This window comes from Oncorhynchus keta, chromosome 37, assembly GCF_023373465.1.
Source record: "Oncorhynchus keta strain PuntledgeMale-10-30-2019 chromosome 37, Oket_V2, whole genome shotgun sequence".
Lineage (NCBI taxonomy): Eukaryota > Metazoa > Chordata > Actinopteri > Salmoniformes > Salmonidae > Oncorhynchus > Oncorhynchus keta.
In genome coordinates this window covers 9,887,357-9,895,990 of record NC_068457.1, presented here as the reverse complement: position 1 = coordinate 9,895,990, position 8,634 = coordinate 9,887,357, and positions in this window count along the sequence as shown.

Below are 8,634 nucleotides of genomic sequence, written 5' to 3'. Positions count from 1 at the left end.
TATTGATGGTTTGTTGGGACCCTCTCCTCTCCTCTCCTCTCCTCTCCTCTCCTCTCCTCTCCTCTCCTCTCCTCTCCTCTCCTCTCCTCTCCTCTCCTCCCTCTCCTCTCCTCTCCTCTCCTCTCTCTCTTCTCTTCTCTTCTCTTCTCTTCTCTTCTCTTCTCTTCTCTTCTCTTCTCTTCTCTTCTCTTCTCCTCTCCTCTCCTCTCCTCTCCCTCTCCTCTGTCTCTCCCGCTCTCTCTTTCAGAACCATGCATCCATGATGGCCTAACCACCACACCAGAAGCCTTTTGTGTTTCTGCACACTTTACAAAATAGCTATAAGCCTGTCATGGACCACATCAAGGTTCACTGGTCCGTCAACATTTACGGCGAGATAAAGACAGAGAGGGGGAAATTCCAGACTCTGGGGAGAATTCCGAAAAATAAGTAAGCGAGCAAGGACTATTTGCAAAAGAGTTCTTATGTGTGTTTTCTGTGGTGACAAGTCGAAGTTGAACAGAAAATACTTAGAGCATGCAATGGGAGAGCAGTGTGGAGTACATTAGACCTCTGTGACATGATGAATCGGAGCCTTGATAAACACAATTGGATACTGCATCCCCTTGGGTTCAAATAGAGCAGCATTTTGCACTTTTTTTCCTTAGTTGGGGAGCAATAACACAAGCTCAGTTGGCTCAGATGTGTTGAAACAACACACGCTTTGGAGATTCAGTTGAAGAACTGGGATTTCTATCTGTTCTTCCATCTCCCATCACTGACAACACCCCGAACTAATAAACAACATGGGATTCAGTGACATGCAATTGCTTTCTTTGAAATCGTACCGTATGGGTGTAAGGAGAATACTGCAGAGTGGAATAATTATAATCAAAAGACCCCAATGATCATCCACCTACACTACTCTTACTATGTGCAGGGAAATATGCTAATTTTGTCACAGATTACCATGGGCGCTTCATTACGACGTGTTACACTTCTGTGAAGTTTTGTCATGACATTGACCTCCGTAATTTCTACAGGGAAATTGCTCCTTATGTGTCCATAGTTACCTTTGAGCTGTACATTTTAGCTAAGCATTGCAATTGAAATAATATATTCATGAAGGATATCTGTCATTTGAATCCATACGGAAACAGTCACATGCCATTAGGCAGAAGTGGATTCATGTAATGCTTATTCTAGCTACATTATCTATTTTAGTTGGCAAGTGAAGCACAGATCCTAGATCAGATCCAGATCTAGGCCGTCTTCCCATCATATTCTGGTTTCCACACACGTGTCACCTGTCCTAGCAATTACAGCTGTCCCCTGACCAGAACATGTGACTTGACTGGGGAAGACGAAAAGGCATCCATCACCGCAGTGTCCGATGCCGTTGTGTCATGGTCACTCTCAGGGTTAATGGAAGTGACACGAGTGGAGATCGGTCGCTCCGTGTCTCTCAGGGAGAGATCATACAGCAGATATTTTACAAAGAAGGACCTATAAGGGCACGAGGCGAGACCCAAATGCAGACACAGGAGGCAGAGGGTTGAGCGCCGATATTCATTCTAATAAAGGGAGTAGGCGAAGGCGGGTTGGGGACAGGCGAGAGTTCATAAACCAGAGTCCAAACAGTACCAGGCGATAGGCAGTCAGGCCAGGCAGGGGTCAGAAACCAGATCCGAGTCCAAAACAGGACAAGGGGATAGGCAGGTAGTCAGAACAGGCAGAGTGGTCAGGCAGGCGGGTTTGGAGTCAGGACAATTTAAGGGTGGAAACCAGGAGGACTAGAAACAAACAGAGAGTGGGGAACTAGGAGAAAGGGAAAACGCTGGCAAACAAGGCGAACTGGCACAGAGAGACAGGAAACACACGGATAAATACACTGGGGAAAATAAGCGACACCTGGAGGGGGTGGAGACAATCACAAGGACAGGTGAACCAGATCAGAGTGTGACAGTATTCTGCTTGTACTCAATTCACTTCGAATGGTGCATTTGAATATATTTAAGTTGCAATTGCAATTTGGAGCTTAATGAGTTTGGGATTCTTTTGATCCACATTTTAAAATGAGTTTTATAATTTAAGTTACATTTTCACGTGTATTTATCATCCATAAATGTTTTTTTTTTTTTAAGTCAGAAGTTCAAATAGCATGAGATGTCAGTGCTTAAGTGTGAAAGTGTAACTTTTACAACGTAATTCACACAGTGTTTTGGAACACTGTGTGAACAGCATTTACAGTATAACCTATGAGGAATAGTTATGGAATGTGATTGGATACCTGGGTTGGGTTTCAGAGGCAGCAGGTGTTTTCCTTTTTTCACCATGTAAGGGTTTGACCACCTGTTCTCTCCCTGCCAGTTATTCCAGTGGGTGGACTCATAGCTTCCCCCAGGCCAGGAAACAAGGGCGAATCTGCTTGGGGACGAGGAAAAGACGCTGTGTGTGTGACGTGTGCATGTGCTTGCATGCAAATGTGTGTGTGTGTGTGTCTCTCTGTGTGCACTGCGTACATGGTTTTCCATGTTTTTGTCAGTCGTACACTTGTCAATGTATTTGTTCAGGCAACTCAACTGCGCCATCCCAGTAAGCGCTGTGCACCACTGGCTTTTTCCCTTTTTTTTTTAAAAGGATGCGGTGCTTGCTTGAATGGTTGCTATGTCCAAGCCCAGTGCCTTAATCCTGCCCTGCTCTTCCTCTAAACAGGGTGTTAACCTAATCCCCCTCATTTAGGCAGCTGCACTGCCAGGGAACTGAGAGAGAGAGAGAGAGAGAGAGAGAGAGAGAGAGAGAGAGAGAGAGAGAGAGAGAGAGAGAGAGAGGGAGAGAGAGAGAGAGAGAGAGAGAGAGAGAGAGAGAGAGAGAGAGAGAGAGAGAGAGAGAGAGAGAGAGAGAGAGAGAGAGAGAGAGAGAGAGAGAGAGAGAGAGAGAAAAAGTTATAATTCTGTGACTGACACTTTCAGCTGTTGTGACATCGCCTCTGATTCTGCTTTACACCATCTTAAGATGCAACTCCGACCTCCGTGTACTGCCCTGACCTCCTTGGGGATATTCAAAGCAAGGAGGAAAGTAGGTATTTATACATACAGTGCTGTACATATATCGTGTAGGCCTACTGTTCATATGCATACACTATTCTCGCAATCTAATGTACAATCCATAAATAAATACAAATGATAGAAAAAGGGAACGGCCCTTGCATTTCTTGAAAATACATCTTCTCCTCCCTTTACCTCAATTTCTTAATTCCTTTCTTTTCATTTTTGGGATTTGTGTGTATTGTTTCTAGTGTTAGGTATTACTGCGCTGTTGGAGCTAGGAATTGTAAGCATTTCGCTGCCCTGCGTTAACATCCGCAAAATATGTGTATGCGACCAATAACCTTTGATTTGATTTAATGATGCCGAAACATCGCAGAAACGTCGCAATTTACAATCTCTATGAACATCTGAGCTGCTCTAGCTACTCCCTTACAGGAAAAACCACATGAATTCACGTGAACGTTCACATGTGAGATCATATGAAAACACGTGTTTTTGGAACACTTCGCGTGGTCACGGTTTCCACATGTGTAGTGTCAAGTTGTCGCATGTTACGTTACATGTCGTCTGTCACCCGTCATCACACTTCACATGTGATCACGTGTTTTTGGTACACTTCACGGGCTTGTCCGTGAAATTCTCAAACGAAGCGAATGTTTCGAGGGCGTCACGCACCACAGCCAGCCCAGTGGCGGTAACCTAGCCGACTGTATCATCCCTCCCAATCTGCCTTCTCTAGCTTATACACATTGGTAATAGGTCTCAATTAGACCAAGAGGAAAGGTAACATAATATGGCTGACACAGGCCTCTGGAATGTTGTCAAGAGCCGGGTCAAAATCTGAAGACAAATAAAGGTAAATTACTCCCAGTGTGCCTCTTCACTGTCACATTGGTGTGTTACCTTGAGCACTAAAAGGTATTTATCTGATTCGCCCTCTGGGGTTCTCTCTCTGAGCCGTTTAACTAGGACCCTGTAGCTAGCTTCTACAGGCCCTAATTGCAGAGCGACTCTCTGGAGCTCACTTGGCAGAGTGCAGGTGCAGCATCCAAGAAAAATAATTGAACAAACAATTAGAATGTGGATTCCCACACCATCCTGTACGCTACAGTCTCTGGCTCTCTAGCTGGAGACAAGATGGCTGGAGGCCTTTGCGGGTTGTCAGAGGGCTGCGTATTGACTATTTAGCTTCGCCAGTCCAAAGTATACCACGTCTTCCTACGCCTTCGCCGGAGGAGTGAGGGAAGCGTTGAAATTACAAAGATCTTTGGTCGAGCGGTGTATACTCTGGCAGCCAGCGCACTCGGAATACCATCCTACACCCTGGGAAAGAATGAGTGTCCCCGCAACTATGTGAGACATTTATCCCTCTTCCTTTTTTTTTCTTCCTGCGTTTGGAAAAACAATGAGTAGTTCCTGTCTAGTGCACCTAAAATGTAGCAGCCAGTGTCCCTGCGATGTTGACACGGCAAACCCAGGAGAGGAAGTAGGGAAGGAGGACCACCTTAAACTCACAGCGGGTGTCAACTTGCCAACTTTTACTCCTCAGCCCATTTGACAACATCAACATCTACTGGACCTCAGTGCCACATCTGTGGAAAGATCGCTGTACCCAAGCAGATGGATGAAACTGAATCGGCCTGTCAGAAAAGCTGTCCATCCTCAGGTCATTGTTATTTATGTACTCGGATCAAATAAGAGGGGAAAAAAACTGTAATGTTACATGGAACAAGTCAATCGTTTGTCCCCACTGTAATCATTCAATGTCTACAAAGCTCTGTGGTTGGTATGTGAGTAATACGGGAAGCTGATTGAAAAGAATGATTTGGATAAACGTTTTCTGCTATGTCACGGGGAAGAGTGCAAATCAAATCAAATGTTATTCGTCACATGGTTCGTAAACAACAGGTGTAAACTGTCAGTGAAATGCTTACTCACGGGCCCTTCATAACAATTTAGAGAGAAAGAGAAGTGATAGAAAAGTACTGTGGAATTTTTCGGGGGCGGTCTTGTGATCCACTGAAAAGTGCCAGTTTTGCCTGTTTCCATTTGTACATTTCCTAATACTGCATTGTCGAGCAAACATAAGCCATGAACAGACTTCAGATACTCTGGGTTATGATTATTAAACATAAAGATACATATCGACAGACATACAGTACAGTAAACAGTACTGAAATACAACAGTGGGGTAGACCATTACTCTTATAGTTTCTCAACCAGTGGAAGCTGCTGAGGGACGGCTCATAATAATGGCTGGAATGGAGCGAATGGAAGGGCATCAAACCATGTGTTTAATGTCTTTGATACCATTCCACTCACTCCGCTCCAGACGTTACCACGAGCCCATCCTCCGCAATTAAGGTGCCACCAACCGCCTGTGTTCTCAACCCTCTGTACCAAATCTTTCACACAGTTAATTTGATTTCTCTATCTCCAAGGACTTGTTCTCTTCCCAAAGTTGTTGTTGGTTACCCCCCCCTCCTCTTTTCTCCCTCTTCTCTCTTTTCTTCCTGAACATGTAGACGTTGGCATCGGTTCTGTAAAAACAGATGGAAGCTGAAATGAACACATCTTGTCTTCTTGTTATTCTCCAGTCTTTTTATTTTCAATGCTGCATGTGAGTGTGAGAGGCGGAAAGGCCAGGGAAGGTGTGTGTGTGTGTGTGTGTGTGTGTGTGTGTGTGTGTGTGTGTGTGTGTGTGTGTGTGTGTGTGTGTGTGTGTGTGTGTGTGTGTGTGTGTGTGTGTGTGTGTGTGTGTGTGTGTGTGTGTGTGTGTGTGTGTGTGTGTGTGTGTGTGTGTGTGTGTGTGGCCAGTAGCACCTGTCAGGAGTGGTAGTAGCAGTAATATTATGTGCCTAATTAGCTAGCACACAAGGAATTTGGTCACACGAACAAACGAACGAAGGATCGCAGAGGATCTGTGGGAAAGGAAAGAGTGTAATTAGACATTGTTGGCGGGTTGTGCACTCACTGACTATGCCATATCTTGTTTCCTTAAGAGAGAGAGAGAGAACGAGAGAGAGAGAGGGAGGGGAGAAGAGTCACTCAGTCAGATTTTCTCCCTGAAAAAAGGGGGGCATGTTTTGACAAAAGCTGCATCATGTATGTTTTTTATTTTATTTTAATGTATACGGTGCATACTGTATATTGTATAGTTTACATTTGCAAACTTTACACACTCCCAAACACAAACACACACACACACACACACACACCCTCTACACTGGGACAGCCCTGGCCCTGTGTTTCCACCCATCCGTCAATATCCTTCTCTGCACAACATGGGAAATGATTAAAGAGGAGCATCAGGATAAGTGCAGAGACTACAGGCTACAGCCTAGAGCCCAAGGTTTTCCGTCCCACCGCAGTCCACTGAGCAGCCTCCCAACGCACTCCAAACGAGGCTGCCAGTCTGCCACACTCTGCACGGCTCAACAGGGCGCCTTGCATAGGTTTGACTTAAAACCCTTGTTTAAAATGTCACTCTTCTCATGTGGATCTGACCTTATCATTGCATTTCAGCGCAACATAGATTTTTGGACAAATTCTGAGATAAGCTTTGTTCTAAAAAGATTCCAGAAAAATATGGTTGGGTAAAATGGTGGGGTGTGGGCTCCGAATTCAGACTGTTGTAAATAGGGTGTTTGTTATACCTTTAACATGTGCTAGTCTTGACTCTTCAGTGGAATTTGTTTAGGCATTGATTGCTCATTAAAATCATATCAAAGTGGTTGCTATTCAGAGAAACAGACATGAAATTTAAATATTTTCAAAAAACGATTATGTCAAGGTTTACATAATTTCTATGTAACTCCTATTGATTATGTCCACTGTGTTTTTGTCATAGGAAAACGAATAGAATGTATTAATCAAACCAGCTGCCACATCTTCACAGTTTGATAGGGGGCAGGGGAGGTGTGGGGGGTCCAAATAGTTGGACTTCTAAGACTGCCGAAGGGGATGAAAATTGCATAAGAAATATACATGACCTTACTGCAGACTATCCCGAATCATAAAGATAACGATAGCACTTTTGCACACAACACTAAAAGGGACCAAATGTGTCTTTTCATATTTTCCATGAATACAAAATTCCTGCCCCCCAAAAAAAAAAAACATGAAAAACATCAAATGAATAAAACAAAAGAAGGGAAAATGATAAAGGGCCACTGTCTTTGTATAACGCGTAAGTAGAGAATATGTGTGATGTCAAAAGCCTTCCCATTTTATCTGCCGGGTATAGCAGCGATTGTAGTGTTTCCACCAAGCCCCCACTTCAATAATTGAAGAGAGTATGGACATCACCTGCTGAGCGCCCAAATCACTGCTCCACTTTGAACAAACTGCTGTGACATTATAGCATTAGGCATGGCAGCGCCGGCATCTTAGAAATATAGATAGAGAAACAAGAGAAAGGAGATGGATCCATCTGAGCTGAGGAGAGAGGAGCGCCTCAGGCTGGAAAGTAATGAGCAGATTTCCATGGAGGGTTTTTAAGAGACCCACTTGTTAAGAAATTGTTTCTTGTCTTAATAAATCCTAAAAGTGTCATTTACTTCCAAAAGAGAAACAACAAAGGCACTCATGACATTCCTGTCTGTGGAAAGAAAAGGAAACACTTGTAAGGGCTGATATGCCTCGTGCTTCTCAGGCGGCGGAGGGCTTGTCAGCTTCTTCTTTCCTCAGGTGGCCACGGAGCCCCTCAGATCTCCACCGATCTCTGATTCACACAGTCACGACGTCATTGAAAGTCTTCCAAAGGTTTACTGAAATTAGAGAGCCTTCCAAATCAATTAGGACATCAATAGAGCTGGAGTTTCCTGTGTTGAATACATATAGTGCTGTAAAAAAGGACACTAATTTTGTGTAATAAACAGTGGTTTTTCAGCATTGGATTCCTTGTCAGTTTGATACTAGAACATACAAACTATTGTTTTCAACTATACCTTCGGTATTAGACAGGAAATGCAGAACATTATATGTATAAAAGGTCTCTATTTTCTAAGTAATTTTTTATTTTATTCAAAGAGCATTAACACATCGACCGGCGAAGGTTTATTAAGACATCTGAACATACACGTTGTGCAAGTATAGTTATATATTCCAAGTCATTCCTTGTTGTCTTCTGCAGAAAAAGGTACATTAACACCAAATATAGGTCTCCTATTAAGTTGAATGTTATTTCACTGTTTATCTCAACTAGTACCTAAGGGTTCTACAGCCATCTCTTTAGTTCCCCCACTAGGGCATTTGTGAAGTGAAAATTAAGACTTGTTTTGCCTGCTGCCAGAATGTTTGCAATATCCCAAACAGCTTTAAATACAAGAGAAAGAAGGCATTGTAATGGAGAAACAGCCCAAACACCAAAGATGGTTTGAAGTATAATAAAGCTTTCTGAAATTAACCACATTCTCTAATGTACTGCCATACCGAGGCAGCAGACCCCACTTTGCTGTACTCACACAATACTGATCTATACAGTTACAGTTTTCCTCTAAGTTGTCTGTTGTTCGATATCATCATAATTTGATCCATTTTGATGCAAAGTTATTTAAACATCGTCGTAGATGCGGTGGTTCTAGTTTGTGTGCTTTTCCTCTGC